Source organism: Tachypleus tridentatus, chromosome 11 (genome assembly GCF_004210375.1).
Source record: "Tachypleus tridentatus isolate NWPU-2018 chromosome 11, ASM421037v1, whole genome shotgun sequence".
Taxonomy (NCBI): Eukaryota; Metazoa; Arthropoda; class Merostomata; order Xiphosura; family Limulidae; genus Tachypleus; species Tachypleus tridentatus.
The window spans coordinates 22,350,907-22,370,887 of record NC_134835.1 but is presented as its reverse complement, the minus strand read 5'-3'; the positions used below and the strand labels follow the sequence as shown (position 1 = coordinate 22,370,887).

The 19,981-nt window shown below is 34.9% G+C and overlaps 1 long non-coding RNA gene across 1 annotated transcript in view; it reads right to left on the bottom strand.

Annotated features, from left to right (window-relative positions):
* Positions 1-1,324: 1,324 nt before the first annotated feature.
* The window catches only part of LOC143231445 (uncharacterized), a 41,332-nt gene continuing 22,675 nt past the window's right edge, over positions 1,325-19,981 (bottom strand). The window contains exon 3 of the long non-coding RNA XR_013016925.1: positions 1,325-1,699. This is a non-coding gene — a long non-coding RNA (uncharacterized LOC143231445). The remainder of the gene's footprint in view (positions 1,700-19,981) is intronic.

The window sequence follows — 19,981 nt, the reverse complement described above, 5'->3', positions numbered from 1 at the left end:
TTCATAATTAGCACCAACATCATGCTTTCAAATAGTTTCATTGTTTAATTATTTGTCAGCTTGAGAGTTCATAATTAGCACCAACACTTTGCTTTTAAATAGTTTCATTGTTTAATTATTTGTCAGCTTGAGAGTTCATAATTAGCACTAACACCATGCTTTCAAATAGTTTCATTGTTTAATTATTTGTCAGCTTGAGAGTTCATAATTAGCACCAACACTATGCTTTGAAATAGTTTCATTGTTTAATTATTTGTCAGCTGGAGAGTTCATAATTAGCACCAACATCATGCTTTTAGATAGTTTCATTGTTGAATCATTTTCAGTTTCAGAGTTCATAATTAGCACCAACACCATGCTTTCAAATAGTTTCATTGTTGAATCATTTGTCAGTTTCAGAGTTCATAATTAGCACCAACATCATGCTTTCAAATAGTTTCATTGTTTATTTATTTGTCAGTTTCAGAGTTCATAATTAGCATCAACAACATTGTTTCAGTTCTGTTGTTGAATCATTGTTGAAAATTTGCTATAAATTTAATTGTAAAGAAATCTTTTATGGACCAGTTGTAGCAACATTAAAATAATAATAGTTTTGGCCAGTTGTTACCGTTCTAATCTCACAACAATAAAGGAGCATTATGTAGTTGAAATTTATGGTTCGTGTTGTGAGATGTTGTCTCTTAAAATTAATATCAACTTGTTCTAATTACATTTTAAACACAGCATACAGTTGGACTTAGACTGTATAATATTCTATATTAATGATATTTTAAAGGAGCTGGTGAAGTCCAGGTAAGATTAATCCAAAAATTGGCGGAAGGGGCTATTGACTTTTTGTCTTCCTTCTGGTTTGTCAGCTCATTTATTGGCTTTCTTAAACAGTTTTTGAATTGTGTTACGCAAAAATTTGAAATAAACAATCAAAGTAGAGAGGTTATAGATTTATTTCTAATTAAACACGAAACTACACCGTCTTTCCCACCATGGGTATCGAAAAGAGTTTTCCGGTTTTGTATGTTCGCAGAAACACCGCTGTGCCATTGGGATCAAAAGCTATAGAAACTGATAGTTAAATTCATCAGGTTTCGACATTTCCTTAATAGGTGGCAGTTCTAAATGTTGTTGTTATTTTGTATTTAATTGAAACAGCTTTAATTAGGCAGTTCTATTTGGATATTTAAAACAGCTAAAATAACATATCTTCTTAAATCCAAACTGTATATATACTTTATTTCACCTTTGTTTTATGATTCACATGAATTCACAACCTTTAAAAATTTCTTTTATTACTCTTGTAATTTAACGCCATCTATGCACACTTTGATGAAACAAGGAAAAATTGTATAATTCTGAAAGAAAAACTAATCTTATATTATAAACTTGTAATGTACTATATACGAATTTATATTCGTAACAGTTCTTTAAATTCGAAGATGCTAAGCAACATTTACCAGCTAAGTTTATTCCAGGTAAAAATAAATAAAAATCTACCACATTTATCTCTTTCAGTAACTTTCGTTAAATATTTTACAATTCAAATAATAACATAATAAAAAATACAGAAAGGATCTGTGATAGTTGATACTAATAAATGGGACACAGGTCTTCAAGAATAACAAACATAGAAGCCCTCTTCCTCTTGGTGTACGTTCTAAAACCTATTTTCTGAGTTCTGTGAACATTCGGCGAGACTAAGCTGGAGAAAAAAGAACAAAAACAAATAAACAAATAGAGAAATTTTTACTCGGTTTTATTATTTCAAGAGACTTAGGAGGAAACGATTTGATGCAACAACGCGATTATTACTTTGTGTCGTCCTTCGTTTACAATATTGATTGTTTGTTTTTGTTTTTATTTAGTTTCGCGCAAAGCAACTCGAGGGTTGCCTGCACTAGCCGTCCCGAATTTAGCAGTGTAAGACTAGAGGGAAGGCAGTTCGTCATCACCACCCACCGCAAACTCTCGGGCTACTTTTTTATTAACGAATAGTGGGATTGACCGTTAAATTATAACGCTCCCACAGCTGAAAGGTTTTGGTTTGGTTTCGAATTTCGCGCAAAGCTATACGTTCCTAATTTAGCATTGTAAGACTTGAGGGAAGGCAGCTAGTTATCGCCACCCACCGCCAACTCTTGGGCTACTCTTTTATCAACGAATAGTGGGATTGAGCGTACTTTATAACGTCCCAAGACTGAAAGGGCGAGCGTATAGAGTCGAACGCCTTAACCCACCTCACCATGCCAGGCCATACACTGTTAAACATTTCCTTTCCACCTGTTTATATATATTTAAATATATATACTTATTTTTTGTGTTCACATTTTAAGAGGTACACACCTAATTATCGAGCATGCACAAAGTGTTGAATGAAAACCTTTCGTCTCCACCTATTTGTATTGCTTACTTTTGTGACACAAGATAAGCTGCTTTCAAGGGTAACAGAAAATGTCACATTTAAATAACACTAAAGCTCAATATGTGCTCCAGAAGACGTCTCTAATCAAAAAAGATATTAGTAAAATAATTCCAGGTGTAGAATAGCAAGGATCTTCCGTTATAAATCATATAAAGTTTTTTCTTTATTATTTGTACTTCTCGTTCTTAAAATGTCAGAGGTAACAGAAGACGATGACCATTGTCTGCACTAAATTGTTCTGACAAAAGTATTGGACTGATGTCACAGGAAGTTCACTATCTTTGGAAGAAGATAATTGTTTTACAACTAGTTTTATGCGTGATTGCAAAATGCTTTTAACTTTGAAACTGTCAACAACGTAGGAAGAAAATTTTCTTCAAACACCTCGAGGCTGAATAAATCTGATGGATTTGTTGGTCACCATGTAAATATCGGGTAGGGAAACAGAATAACAATTCGTAATCATAATAATGAAACATGTCTCTATTTTTTTTACGTTTGATATCAACAGTGGCTGTCTGAAAAAAAACAAAACACAAACAAAACGAAGTGGTCCCTATTCATTGTATACTGGTTTACGTTCATAGTCTGTGTATAGTGTTTTAAATATTGGTTGAGAAATGTACTGATTGGTTATAACTGCATAATAAGTTGTACTGATTGGCTATAACTGCATAATAAGTTGTACTGATTGGCTATAACTACATAATAAGTTGTACTGATTGGCTATAACTACATAATAAGTTGTACTGATTGGCTATAACTACATAATAAGTTGTACTGATTGGCTATAACTACATAATAAGTTGTACTGATTGGCTATAACTACATAATAAGTTATACTGATTGGCTATAACTACATAAAAAGTTGTACTGATTGGCTATAACTACATAATAAGTTGTATTGATTGGCTATAACTACATAATGAGTTGTACTGATTGGCTATAACTACATAATAAGTTGTAGTGATTGGCTATAACTACATAATAAGTTGTACTGATTGGCTATAACTACATAATAGGTTGTACTGATTGGCTATAACTACGTAATAAGTTGTACTGATTGGCTATAACTACATAATAGGTTGTACTGATTGGCTATAACTACATAATAGGTTGTACTGATTGGCTATAACTACATAATGAGTTGTACTGATTGGCTATAACTACATAATGAGTTGTACTGATTGGCTATAACTACATAATAAGTTGTACTGATTGGCTATAACTACATAATAAGTTGTACTGATTGGCTATAACTACATAATAAGTTCACAAGAAGCAAATAAATACTGAACAATCCAACATCATTTTCAAGTAAACCATATTTTTTCGTTAACACTCTCAAACTGTATAATTGCACGACGTAACACAAATTTTGTTCCTGGATTGTATGTGTTATTTCTTAATTACTTATGTTGTAAAAGTACAGAAAATAGTGTTATTTGTCTATAATTAATTATATATGTTTACATTACAACATTTCTTATCATACTTTATCTGTGTATAATTAATTATATATGTTTACATTACAACATTTCTTATCATACTTTATTTGTGTATAATTAATTATATATGTTTACATTACAACATTTCTTATCATACTTTATTTGTGTATAATTAATTATATATGTTTACATTACAACATTTCTTATCATACTTTATCTGTGTATAATTAATTATACATGTTTACATTACAACATTTCTTATCATACTTTATTTGTGTATAATTAATTATATATGTTTACATTACAACATTTCTTATCATACTTTATTTGTGTATAATTAATTATATATGTTTACATTACAACATTTCTTATCATACTTTATTTGTGTATAATTAATTACATATGTTTACATTACAACATTTCTTATCATACTTTATTTGTGTATAATTAATTACATATGTTTACATTACAACATTTCTTATCATACTTTATTTGTGTATAATTAATTATATATGTTTACATTGCAACATTTCTTATCACACTTTATTTGTGTATAATTAATTACATATGTTTACATTACAACATTTCTTATCATACTTTATTTGTGTATAATTAATTACATATGTTTACATTACAACATTTCTTATCATACTTTATTTGTGTATAATTAATTATATATGTTTACATTACAACATTTCTTATCACACTTTATTTGTGTATAATTAATTATATATGTTTACATTACAACATTTCTTATCATACTTTATTCGACGATTGATACCAACCAAAAATTCTTCTACAATAATGAAGAAAAAAAATTCCTTTGAATTTTATGTACAGTCTAAAAATAACTTTGGTCACTTCGCTTGTTGAGTGGCAACACTAGGATCATTCCATCTGTTGTGTTACACTAGGTGGCAACACTGGGATCATTCCATCCGTTGTGTTACACTAGGTGGCAACACTGGGATCATTCCATCCGTTGTGTTACACTAGGTGGTAACACTGGGATCATTCCATCCGTTGTGTTACACTAGGTGGCAACACTGGGATCATTCCATCTGTTGTGTTACACTAGGTGGTAACACTAGGATCATTCCATATGTTGTGTTACACTAGGTGGCAACACTGGGATCATTCCATCTGTTGTGTTACACTAGGTGGTAACACTGAGATCATTCCATCTGTTGTGTTACACTAGGTGGCAACACTGGGATCATTCCATCTGTTGTGTTACACTAGGTGGTAACACTAGGATCATTCCATCTGTTGTGTTACACTAGGTGGTAACACTAGGATCATTCCATCTGTTGTGTTACTCTAGGTGGTAACACTGGGATCATTCCATCTGTTGTGTTACACTAGGTGGCAACACTGGGATCATTCCATCTGTTGTGTTACACTAGGTGGCAACACTGGGATCATTCCATCTGTTGTGTTACACTAGGTGGTAACACTAGGATCATTCCATCTGTTGTGTTACACTAGGTGGCAACACTGGGATCATTCCATCTGTTGTGTTACACTAGGTGGCAACACTGGGATCATTCCATCTGTTGTGTTACACTAGGTGGCAACACTGGGATCATTCCATCTGTTGTGTTACACTAGGTGGTAACACTGGGATCATTCCATCTGTTGTGTTACACTAGGTGGCAACACTGGGATCATTCCATCTGTTGTGTTACACTAGGTGGTAACACTAGGATCATTCCATCTGTTGTGTTACACTAGGTGGTAACACTAGGATCATTCCATCTGTTGTGTTACACTAGGTGGCAACACTGGGATCATTCCATCTGTTGTGTTACACTAGGTGGCAACACTGGGATCATTCCATCTGTTGTGTTACACTAGGTGGCAACACTGGGATCATTCCATCTGTTGTGTTACACTAGGTGGTAACACTGGGATCAGTCCATCTGTTGTGTTACACTAGGTGGCGACACTAGGATCATTCCATCTGTTGTGTTACACTAGGTGGTAACACTAGGATCATTCCATCTGTTGTGTTACACTAGGTGGCAACACTGGGATCATTCCATCTGTTGTGTTACACTAGGTGGCAACACTGGGATCATTCCATCTATTGTGTTACACTAGGTAGCAACACTGGGATCACTCTATCTGTTGTTTTACACTAGGTGGTAACACTGGTTCATTCCATCTGTTGTGTTTACACTAGGTGGCAACACTGGGATCATTCCATCTGTTGTGTTACACTAGGTGACAACACTGGGATCATTCCATCTGTTGTGTTACACTAGGTGGCAACACTGGGATCATTCCATCTGTTGTGTTACACTAGGTGGTAACACCAGGATCATTCCATTTGTTGTGTTACACTAAATGGTAACACTGGGATCATTCCATCTGTTGTGTTACACTAGGTGGTAACACTAGGATCATTCCATCTGTTGTGTTACACTAGGTGGTAACACTGGGATCATTCCATCTGTTGTGTTACACTAGGTGGTAACACTAGGATCATTCCATCTGTTGTGTTACACTAGGTTGCAACACTGGGACCATTCCATCTGTTGTGTTACACTAGGTGGTAACACTAGGATCATTCCATCTCTTGTGTTACACTAGGTGGCAACACTGGGATCATTCCATCTGTTGTGTTACACTAGGTGGTAACACTGGGATCATTCCATCTGTTGTGTTATACTAGGTGGCAACACTGGGATCATTCCATCTGTTGTGTTACACTAGGTGGCAACACTGGGATTACGCCATCTGTTGTGTTACAGTAGGTGGCAACACTAGGATCATTCCATCTGTTGTGTTACACTAGGTGGCAACACTAGGATCATTCCATCTGTTGTGTTACTGTTGATGGCAATACTGGGATCATCCTACCTGTTGTGTTTCTCTAAGTACCAACACTAGGATCATTTCATCTGTTGTGTTACTGTTGATGGCAATACTGGGATCATTCTACCTGTTGTGTTACTCTAGGTGCTAACACTGGGATTATGTCATCTCTTGTGTTATTATGAGTGGTTTATTTTGGTTTTGAAATCTGCGCTAGTCGCCCCTAATTTAGCAGTGTAAGACTAGATGGAAGGCAGCTAGTCATCACCACACATCGGCATCTCTTGGGCCACTCTTTTACCAACGAATAGTGGGATTGACCGTCACATTATAACGCCCCCACGGTTGTAGGTGCGAACACGTTGGTGTGACGAGAATTCGAACCCGCGACCTGGCCATGTCGGGAACAATGGGATAATTTCACCTGTTATATTACTGTAGATGGTAACACTGGGATCATTTCACTGCAAAATTAAAGACAGCTAGCGCAGATAGTTCTCGTGTAGCTTTGCGCGAAATTCAAACCAAACAAACATTCCATCTGTTGTGTTAATCTGGATGATACGTAAGTAGCAAACAAGACAAATGCTGAAGTATATTTAATTATGGACTTTTGTTGGGGAACCCGTGTGCCCTTCTTTGTGTTCAGAAGAAAACCTTGATTTCTTCTGCATAGAAATACCAGAGTTATTTCATCAGATGAATTATCCTGAAATTGGCACAATGTAATGGAAAAAAAAAGTGGTTACATTTTACCGCCCGGCATGGCCAGGTGGGTTAAAGTGTTCAATTCGTAATCTAAGGGTCGCGGGTTTGAATTCCAGTCGCACCAAACATGCTCGACCTTTCAGCCGTGAGGGCGTAATAATGTGACAATCAATCTCACTATCCGTTGGTAAAAGAGTAGCCCAAGAGTTGGCGGTGGGTGGTGATGACTAGCTGCCTTCCAGCTTACGGTCTTACAGTCTTTAGCAGTCTTACACTGCTAAATTAGGGACAGCTCGCGCAGATAGCCGTCGTGTAGCTTTGCGCGAAACCCAAACAAAACAAAAAACATTTTACCATAACTTTTAATTTAAATCAAACTGATATCAGCAAACACAATTCATTAAAATTTAAACATTTAAATATGTAACTCTGACATTATAAAGTGTACTGGAAACGTTTATCAAGAAAGAATCCAACAACAAAAAAAGTTAATTAGGCCAAGTAATAAGTTTAAAAAAACTCAAATCTTTGTCGGCTCTAAACGTCTTGAAGGATTTCAGTTTTTTTTAGAAAAGTTCTTTTTATTAAATTTATTATGTTTTAATTTAAAAATACATAATTCAGAAGATGAGACAAAAGAAAGCTGAGCCGACGAAATTCTTAAAATTTATTCTACAAAATAAGAATTTTTTTTTTCAAATTATTTGGAACGCAAACAACTATTAACAAAGAGAAAAGATATACCAATGAATCACGTCACTGTAACATCAAACCATTGGGAATTCAAATACAATTGTTTGTTGTTCTAAGTTGGTGATAAGCTGATTAACTGGATGTTGTATTCTGGAGTGATGATATTGTTAGTAGGACACTAACAACCATGAATGAGAAAAAAACAATGCATTAATTAAAAATGTTTATTAGCATTCTTTAGTTGATGTGAAATACGGCTCATTCATATAGGACGTATTACTAAGAATTTGGAAACATTAGTTTCTTTGTGGAATTTCGAACAAAAGCCGCTAAAGGGCTATTTTGCTCTAGCTGTCCATAATTTAGAAGTGATGGACTAGAAGTCAGCCAGCCACCATCATTCACCTTTAATTCTTGGGATGCTTTTTATCAAAGAAAAGTGGAATTGATCGAGACATTATAAAACCCCTACAGCTGAAAGGATAAGCATATTCGGTGATGTGATTGGTTGATTGCGAGTAGAGTGTCCTGTCCACCAGATCGTGCCATGCCTAACGTACAAACGAAAATCCCTGAAGTACCTCACTAGTAAAAAAAATAATTATGAAACTTTGTGAGAAATTTTTACACCTCTAGATACTCATTCCAGCGACCTCTTCTCCACTAATATTCAGCACCTTAGTCTGAACAACGACCTCTAGTCCAATAATATTCAGTACCTTAGTCTGAACAATGACCTCTTTTCCACTAATATTCAGCACCTTAGTGTGAACAACGACCTCTTCTCCACTAATATTCAGCACCTTAGTCTGAACGACGACCTCTTGTCCACTAACATTCAGTACCTTAGTCTGAACGACGACCTCTTGTCCACTAATATTCAGCACCTTAGTCTGAACAACGACCTCTTGTCCACTAATATTCAGCACCTTAGTCTGAACGACGACCTCTTGTCCACTAATATTCAGCACCTTAGTCTGAACAACGACCTCTTGTCCACTAATATTCAGCACTTTTCGTATTACACTACTGCTATCATTATTTTACTCAATGAAGCCCCCCCTTTTGGGGTTGGGTTAGCACAGAACGAAAACACGAAACGGTCAGAAACTGATCATTCATGAATGATCGTTGCTACATTTAAATACTGCACGATGACGACGACAACAACAATAATAACATATCATCCTTAAAACCACATCAACCAAATGGATCAGTGATAAGTCTGACTGACACAGAAATTTGGTTTCGATACCGTGGAAGGTATAACAGAGCTATTCCGTTTTTCAGGTTTTATGCTTAATAACAACCAAACACTGAATAATAACGCGCGTTATCACAAGGAATGAAAATTTCACGTAGCCAGATTGCGTCCAAAAATATTATTGATTTCTGTAAAATTAACATTTTAACTTTACTATGTTAAAAACTGAATCTTAATATCCGCAGATCATGGTGCAGCTTTGAACTTAACCAGAACCAACACCCAGGACAAAATAGAGTTTTGTTGTGCTTTTTTTATTTAAGTTTTTTAAGCGTCGTCAAATTGTCTTAAATAACTTTATGGTTCTGCTAAGAAACACTGTGAAAGCCCAGTGAATTATGTGAATTCTGGACAGGTAACAAAACATTGGTTTACTAGTTGAGAAAAATTGTCGCAAAATGGTTTGTAATGGCCCAGAAACGTACTCCTAAAGCAGCCCAGTGGCTAAGATGCCGAAATCTGGATTCCAAGGTTCGAGCCCCCGTTACTAACAAAGTATCTTTCCTCAGCGTATAACCTTGGATGCATTATACAATTGCTAGGTAAAACACACTATTCAATGACACTAGTTCGCGAGTTGATGGTAGGTGGTGTTGATTAACTGCTTTCCGTCTAGTTTCTCAGTTCTTAGTAAGAAAGGGATTGCTAGCGCAGATAACCCATACTGTAGCTTCTGTGAAATTCAGCTTCACAGGAACGCATATTAAAGATTGTTGTCATGGTTACTAGCCTAACTATAGTGTACAATCTTTCAGTAAGTGCATGTCAAGAATTCTGGATGATGATTTCAGCTCTCACTTGTAACACAGAGTTGAAAAAAAAATTACATCTGACATTTGAACAGCGCCATCTTTTAAATGTATGCACTAGCTATCACATGTCACATATGTATTTAAAAGAGGTTTCTTTTAGACGGAATGTTGGTGATATAATTTTTGGTGACAAAAATCTTGTAACCGAATATAGGTGTGCTTAATCGTTTGCGTGTTTATTAACACCAATAATCTCCATTATAAATCAATTAACTCCGTAATTATAATGTGCTCTTCAGTGAAAACTTAGATATAGAATAAGTTTTACCAACGAATAGTGGGATTGACTGTCACATTATAACGCCCCCACGGCTAAAAGGGCGAACATGTTTGGTGTGACGGGGATTCAAACCTGTGACCCTCAGATTATGAGTCGAGCGCTTTAACCACCTGGCCATGCCGGGCCCCACCTTTCTATATTAAATACAAATTAAAGTTTCTATAATTCGAAAAGAAATTAATCAGGAAAGCTTATGTTGTTGAACCGTTCAGGAGAACATGACTATTAATATAAAAACAGTTTTATATAAAGAGAACATTGAAAATCTAATGATTTTCATCAGTTTTCCGGCAATGCTATTGTGGAATCCTGCACATACATGTATTAGATTAGATTACCAGATTGTAGAATTATATTAAACTATTATATTAATGTTTTATATTGAACTACTGTATTAATGTACTATTTTAGTTTATGGTATTGATGTAATAAATTAGATTACTGTTTTACAAACACATACAGGTATCGTAAAAATTAATAAATTATGTCGATGTCTGTTTTACAAACAAATACAGGTATCGTAAAAATTAATAAATTATGTCGATGTCTGTTTTACAAACACATACAGGTATCGTAAAAATTAATAAATCATGTCGATGTCTGTTTTACAAACACATACAGGTATCGTAAAAATTAATAAATTATGTCGATGTCTGTTTTACAAACACATACAGGTATCGTAAAAATTAATAAATTATGTCGATGTCTGTTTTACAAACAAATACAGGTATCGTGAAATAAGTGTAATTATTCATTTTTTTTCTAGTAGTTAAAGAGAATGTAAAAATAAAAAAAACATTATCAGGATATATTTAGAGCGACAAATTAATGTTTATTGTCATTTCATACAGAACAACGTAAAACTTCTGTTTAGAAACGAGCATTAAACCTGAAACTAGCTCACAACTCTTTCTATTTTCTCAAGTAATGTAGTGACCCTGGTTATCCGTTCACGTGAACCACGAGCAAACTTTCTACTGAATTCCTCGCGATTTATGAAGGTTAGGAACCTTGTCATGAACACTTGGCAAGAAAAGCTTTAGTCGAGGATCGATTTTCTTGTAAAGTTTTGCTCTTTGCTGTCAGTTGTTGAGCGACAAGAGATGCTGTGTTGGGGCTAAGCTAGTGCACGTGATAGAAACTGGTTACGTCGGAGAGACCTCTAGTTACTGTTCTTGTATCGTATTGTCGTTCAGGCCTAAAGAAATCTGTAAAACTATTTTTAACCGTTTATTTTCAAAGTAACATTTTTAGTCGATTCTAACTTGAAACTAAAGCAACAATACTTGGGAAATATTTGTACCAAAATGACCATAAACTTTTCAGGATGAAGAAACTTCTGCTGGGGGTTTTGAAAAAGTTTGACCGTAACGACCCTTCTTGACCATTATAGAGTATAATAAATATAATAAATATAAACTAATGGTATAGAGAGAAGTAGATGTCTCATCGATTATCTGTCTTTGGTTGGTTTATTACTCCAATGGGCTATTTGCAATCCGCCCACTGATGGTGAACTCTGGAATATGACGTTGTAAATTTACTGTTGACCCAACAAAGAGGATGGACATTTTTTATTTGATGTGAATACAAGCAGTACAAAGTAACTATGTTTATAGGAGCCATGAAAGGTTCAGCTGGTTGTGGATATTACTACTAGAATTATGTGTCAGAGATCTTTAATGTATTAAATACGAGGTATTATTAGTTAAGGAAGAAATTTATTAATCGGTTCTGAAATTAGTTTCTCGTCAATATATTGGATTGCTTGTTTGTTTGTTTTTGAATTTCGCACAAAGCTACCCGAGGGCTATCTGTGCTAGCCGTCCCCAATTTAGCAGTGTAAGACTAGAGGCGAGGCAGCTAGTCATCACCACCCACCGCCAACTCTTGGGCTACTCTTTTACCAACGAATAGTGGGATTGATCGTCACTTTATAACGCCCCCACGGCTGAAACACTATATTGGAAGTGAAAAAAACAGCATACACGTATATATATGTTTAAATCACCTAAGTAAGCTTTAACAACTACAACAAAAGCACTACATTAAAAAGGTCACTAGGTCATAGGTTGTTAGAATGTGGGATATAAAACGTGTCCTGGGTTTTAAAGTGACTGAGGAAGTTGGACAACGCAAGCCGGCGAGGATATGTTGTCCACCAATCTCATCCGCCGTTTGTTAGTGTTTCGTTTTCGAGAACGAAGAAAAATAAGTTAGAGAATTTAGATTTTGAGCAGAGCAGTGAGCGTGACAGTATTTTCAGTTTAAAGTTATGTGACTCCAAGCTAATGCTCACGATCAGATATAACCGGGGGCGTTCAGAAGCATTTAGATGTCGGTGCTCAACGTCACACATTTATATCACTCTTCGCCCCCAGTATGAGGGATATGAGGGAAGGCAATTGCACTTTACATAATTTTGAAAAGTTAGAAAATATAAATAAATAAAGTTCCACTCTTGGGAGTAAGTCAGAGCGTCTTATCGCATAAAATTGGTTTTCCTTCAGAGCTGTATAGCTCAAAATTAATAAACTAATCAGTAGACAAATTATACTATAATAAAAATAAAAAAAAATTATCTGAACTAATATGATTCAACCCATATAATATTATAATCTACTGTCTGTACCCAGTGTTCTCGCTAAGCTGCGCAGGCGCACAACAACCAGTGAGGTGCCACGCACATTGTCAGTAACAGTGCAGACAGAGTCTCAACATCTTGACCGTCTTAATTACCTGGACAGACGATAGGCCTAAAGTCTAATTAAGAAACTTGTAGCATTGCGAAGCTGCAAAATATTCCAATAGGGTTGATGATGTAAAAATACTTAGTAGAAAAACAACAACAACAAAAAACTGGTGTTGTATATTGCATTGATAGTGGTGTACATGAACTGAAGGAAACATTGACTGTAATTACTAATTTCCTGGATAAAAACACGCCCACAGATGTCCATTATTAACCTTACCGTATAATGATACATCTTCATTACTCAATACAAGCACTTGTGCTATTTATTTATTGTCTTCGAAACAGACTTCAGGTAGTTGACAACCTTGTCTCGAAGAAGGCATAACTTGACGATTTCACACTGTTCTTATTTAATATGTTTAAATGAGTATTTGGACGGTAAGACCTTAATGTCACTTGAACTGCTGGACAGATGTACATCACTCATCAACCACGTTAAGGGACTGACTGTTGTTCGTTTAACACAGACAGAGGGATGAGCGATAAAAAAAGTTAGGGTTAGCTTATATATTTTATACGTACTTCTGTACGGAATAGGTTATTTATTTATTGAGGATGAATTATCTGTGATGTTTAAAGGTTTGTTAATATTTTTATACCATTGTTTCCAAAGGCTTCCCAGTAACAGAGCACAGATAGCCCTCTGTGTAGCTTTGTGTTTAATAGCAAACAACAATAACTGTTGGCCCGGCATTGCCAGGTGGTTAAGGTGCTCAACTCGTAATCTGAGGGTAGCGGGTTCGAATCCTCGTCGCATCAAACATGCTCGCCATTTCTGCCGTGGAGGCGTTATAATGTGGCGATGAATCCCACTTTTCGTTGGTAAAAGAGTAGTTCAAGAGTTGCTTGTAGGTGGTGGCGACTAGCTGCCTTCCCTCTAGCCTTACACTGCAAAATTAAGGACGGCTAGCGCGGATAGCCCTCGTGTAGCTTTGCGAGAAATTCAAAACACACCAAAGTTTACCACTTCTTGCTCCCTTCTCGATACTTGTTTCAAGTACATTAAACTTTTCGAACAACTTACCAACGTAAAGAAAGAAAAAACTGTATTTACTGTTCAGAAATCGATACGTTGATGTTGCGTAAGGTTTTGTACTAAATATGAAATAAGACGTATGGGAAATAATACATTCTTACAGGGCAACTACACACACTGTCGGTAATATTCAAAACAACGAAAACCGAAAAACAACAACAAAAGATGTGAAGAGATCTCTAATGATGGACATATAATGACGTTCTGAATTAATAAACATCTATGAAAACTTTAGAATGTAACTGTTCATACGATGTTTGAGAATAAAGGTAAAAAACTGTGAAAACTTGACTTACCTTTCAGGAGAATAACGGGATCGTTAAAGGTGTGATAACGTGTCCCACGCTTCACTTGTAACATTGTCACACTTCAGATGTACACTGGTGGCCAAAATCTTAAGGCCAAAGAACATAAAAAAAAAATGCATTTTACGTTGTTAGACTCAACCACTTATTTGAGAAGAGCTTCAAAAGATGAAAATAAAAAAAAAGGGAAAATAAAAATAAAAAACGTTTTTAGCATTTAACAGGGAAAATGTGAACACTATGAAATTAGCCTAAATACTAGCTGGTCAAAAGTTTAAGATCACACTAAAACGAAGCGTTAATCGGTAAACACGTAATGAAACTTAGTTATTTGTGTTCGAGCATTAGCGTTGTCAACATCTCCCACTGACATCTCCTGTGTTACATTGGGTAAAAACATGGCAAAGGTTAAAAAGTTGACAGAGTTTGAACGTGGCAGAATTGTCGAGCTGCAAAAGCAAGGTCTCTCTCAACGTGAGATTGGGTGTAGTAAAACTGCTGTTGTGAATTTCTTAAAAAACCCTGAGGGATACGGAACGAGAATTTTAAGTGGTCGGCCCAAGAAAATGTCGCCGGCGTTGAGCAGGAGGATTCGACGGGTTGTACGGCAAGACACCAGCTGATTGTCCAACCAAATTAAGGTCCTTACGACTCAAAATGTAGCTCAAGAACAATAATGCGGCATCTACGAGAGAAAAGCTTTAAAAACCGTAAATGTTTTCAAAGGCCACGCCTCCTTCCACACAATGAAACAGCTCGGTTAAACTTTGCTAAGAAGCACCAAACATGGGACGTAGAAAAGTGGACGAAGGTTTTGTTCTTTGATGAGAAAAAATTTAACCTGGATGGTCCAGATGGCTTCCAACGTTATTGTCGCGACAAGGATATCCCACCGGAGACAATTTCTACACGACACAGTGGAGAAAGTTCCATCATGATCTGGGGTGCTTTCTCCTTCCATGGATCAATGGAGCTTTAGGTTATAAAAGGGTGTCAAACAGCAGCTGGCTACATTGGCATGTTGGCGAGAGCATTCTTATTGACTGAAGGCCCTCGTTTGTGTGGAAATCACTAAATCTTTCAGCAAGACAACGCTGCAATCCACAATGCCCGCAGGATAAAGGACTTTTTCATGGCGAATAACGTGATTCTTTTGGACCATCCAGCGTGTTCGCCCGAACTGAACTCCATTGAAAATGTTTGGAGGTGGATGGCAAGGGAAGTCTATAGAAATGGATGTCAATTCCAAACAGTGCATGATCTTCGTTACGCCATCTTCACCACTTAGAATAACCTTCCATCCAGCTTTCTGCAAACACTTATATCGACCTTGCCAAAGCGAATGTTTGAATTTATTCGCAATGACCGCCGTGCAACTCACTACTAAGACCTCTTGTTGGGAATTTCCTACCCTGTTTAGGACCCCTTTTTGGTATGGTCTTAACATTTTGACCAGCTAGTATTTAGACTAATTTCTTAGTGCTCACATTTTCCTATTAAATGTTAAAGAAGTTTTTTTTTTTTATTTTCCCATTTCTTATTTTCATCTTTCGAAGCTCTACACAAATAAGTGGTTGAGTCTAACAACGCAAAATGCATATTTTTTTCGTTATGTTCATTGGCCTTAAGATCTTTGCCAACAGTGTATTTTATTCAACTTAAACATCTGAACAGTTATATTTTTCAAATGTAACTGACAGCATTGAAGCCACCGGCAAATTACACACGTCTTTTTAAAAGTTATTCCATGCATGATCAACTTTATAAATATGGATTTATTAATGTAAGATCGAACGAGACCTAAGTATAGACCGTTGATGCATAGTGTTAATGAAAATGTCATGTTGTTTGAAACGTACGAAATTTGCCCTGAGCATAAGAGAAACGTATTTAGCTCGCACTCAGTTCGACGTAGTTTTCCTTGAATATAATGCATGTTATATAAAGAAAATCACATTTTACGTCTTTGTAGAAATAATTACACTTTTAGAAACGTTAGATGTAGTGTTGTTGTTGGTATTTAAAGTGCGTTATATGGATAAAAACGCTTACCACGTTAACTTCTGTTTCTATGGTAACATAGAATATGCTCTGAAGATGATACGTTGTCTACTAAAGGGTATGATTCTTTCTCTTATCACGCTTTATATTTCTTTAGCACGGAAAAAAAGTGAAGAAAAAAAACACAGAAAGAAGTTAGAGAACAATCTTTGAAGGGTCTTCGTATTTTATCAGTTATTTATTATTAATATTTTTAATAGAAAAATTAGGTTCGTTTTCAATAAACAGTTATTTTCCAAACGGTGGTTGTTACGAGTTTATGCAGTAACACAACTTTTTGCTATTCAACTTGATTCTTAGAGACTAGTGTGTGTTTTTCTTCACGGTTGTTGTTTTCCATTGTACATCACGCCGTTCTAGCATATTTAAGTAAGGTTAGTTACAAACTATGTTGGTCTTTACGTCTCTTTGTGAATACCAAAACACACATTATCAGTTTTGCTTTAAGCTGTCCACGTTTGATGAATTAGATGCACACAGTGAACCTAGAAACTTTAATATCTTGGATTCAAAATGAACTCGGTAAATTAAAAGAAACACAACAAAGCTTTACCACATTGGACTCTGGAGATTGAAATTATAGTTGACAATGTAAAGTCCGATATCCGTTTTCCAATACCTACATAACCTAGTGAATGACGTTTCGGGCTGCTTTCCTGTGCTCGTGGTACGAGCAGTTACATGAGCACTCTTCCTGTTTCAACTGTGAACATTATACAAATGTAACAGTTAATCTTGCTATGTAATAAAGAGTAAACATAGAGATGACCAGTACTGGTCAATAAATATCAAACTGTACCCGTGTGTTAATAAATATCAAACTGGACCTATGTGTTAATAAATATCAAACTGGACCCGTGTGTTAATAAATATCAAACTGGACCCATGTGTTAATAAATATCAAACTAGACCTGTGTGTTAATAAATATCATACTAGATCCGTGTGTTAATAAATATCAAGTTAGATATGTGTGTTAATAAATATCAAACTAAACCTGTGTGTTAATAAATATCAAACTAAACCTGTGTGTTAATAAATATCATATGGGACTTGTGTGTTAATAATCATGAAACTGGTTCTGTGTGTAAATAAATATCATACTAGTTTTGTTGTTAGTAAATATTAAACTTGATAAGTGTGTTAATCAATATCAAACTGGTTTTGTTGTTAGTAAGTATTAAACTTGATCTGTGTGTTAATAAATATCAAACTGGTTTTATTGTTAGTAAGTATTAAACTTGATCTGTGTGTTAATATATATCAAACGGGACTCGTGTGTTAATAAATATCAAACTGGACCCGTGTGTTAATAAATATCAAACTGGACCCGTGTGTTAATAAATATCAATCTAGACCCTGTGTTAATAAATATCAAACTGGACCCGTGTGTTAATAAATATCAAACTGGACCCGTGTGTTAATAAATATCAAACTAGACCTGTGCATTAATAAATATCATACTAGACCCGTGTGTTAAAAAATATCAAACTGGACCTGTGTTAATAAATATCAAACTAGACCCTGTGTTATATATATATCATACTAGACCCGTGTGTTAATAAATATCAAACTGGACCTGTGTGTTAATAAATATCAAACTAGATCTGTGAGTTAATATATATCATACTAGAACCGTGTGTTAATAAATATCAAACTAGACACATGTGTTAATAAATATCAAACTGTACCCGTGTGTTAATAAATATCAATCTAGACCCTGTGTTAATATATATCATACTAGACCCGTGTGTTAATAAGTATCAAACTAGACCCTGTGTTAATATATATCAAACTAGACCCTAGGTTAATATATATCATACTAGACCCGTGTGTTAATAAATATCAAACTGGACCCGTGTGTTAATAAATATCAAAATGGACCTGTGTGTTAATAAATATCAAACTAGACCCTGTGTTAATATATATCATACTAGACCCGTGTGTTAATAAATATTAAACTAGACCTGTGTGTTAATAAATATCAAGTTAGATATGTGTGTTAATAAATATCAAACTAAACCTGTGTGTTAATAAATATCAAACTAAACCTGTGTGTTAATAAATATCATATGGGACTTGTGTGTTAATAATCATGAAACTGGTTCTGTGTGTAAATAAATATCATACTAGTTTTGTTGTTAGTAAATATTAAACTTGATAAGTGTGTTAATCAATATCAAACTGGTTTTGTTGTTAGTAAGTATTAAACTTGATCTGTGTGTTAATAAATATCAAACTGGTTTTATTGTTAGTAAGTATTAAACTTGATCTGTGTGTTAATATATATCAAACGGGACTCGTGTGTTAATAAATATCAAACTGGACCCGTGTGTTAATAAATATCAAACTGGACCCGTGTGTTAATAAATATCAATCTAGACCCTGTGTTAATAAATATCAAACTGGACCCGTGTGTTAATAAATATCAAACTGGACCCGTGTGTTAATAAATATCAAACTAGACCTGTGCATTAATAAATATCATACTAGACCCGTGTGTTAAAAAATATCAAACTGGACCTGTGTGTTAATAAATATCAAACTAGACCCTGTGTTAATATATATCATACTAGACCCGTGTGTTAATAAATATCAAACTGGACCTGTGTGTTAATAAATATCAAACTAGATCTGTGAGTTAATATATATCATACTAGAACCGTGTGTTAATAAATATCAAACTAGACCCATGTGTTAATAAATATCAAACTGTACCCGTGTGTTAATAAATATCAATCTAGACCCTGTGTTAATATATATCATACTAGACCCGTGTGTTAATAAGTATCAAACTAGACCCTGTGTTAATATATATCAAACTAGACCCTAGGTTAATATATATCATACTAGACCCGTGTGTTAATAAATATCAAACTGGACCCGTGTGTTAATAAATATCAAAATGGACCTGTGTGTTAATAAATATCAAACTAGACCCTGTGTTAATATATATCATACTAGACCCGTGTGTTAATAAATATTAAACTAGACCTGTGTGTTAATAAATATCAAACTAGACCCGTGTGTTAATAAATATCAAATGAAACTTGTGTGTTAATAAATATCAAACCAGACCCGTGCGTTAATAAATATCAAACTGGTTTTGTTGTTAATAAATATCAAACTAGACCTGTGTGTTAATATCAAACTAGACCCGTGTGTTAATAAATATAACGCATCAGGCTTAATTGGTATTACGCTTAATTTACGCATTAGTAAACGACATGTATCCCTTCGATTTGTGTGTTGTTATATTATCACGTATAATAGTGAATATCCCGTATCACTCTTCATTTGTGTGTAGTTATATTATCACGTATAATAGTGAATATCCCGTATCACTCTTCATTTGTGTGTTGTTATATTATCACGTATAATA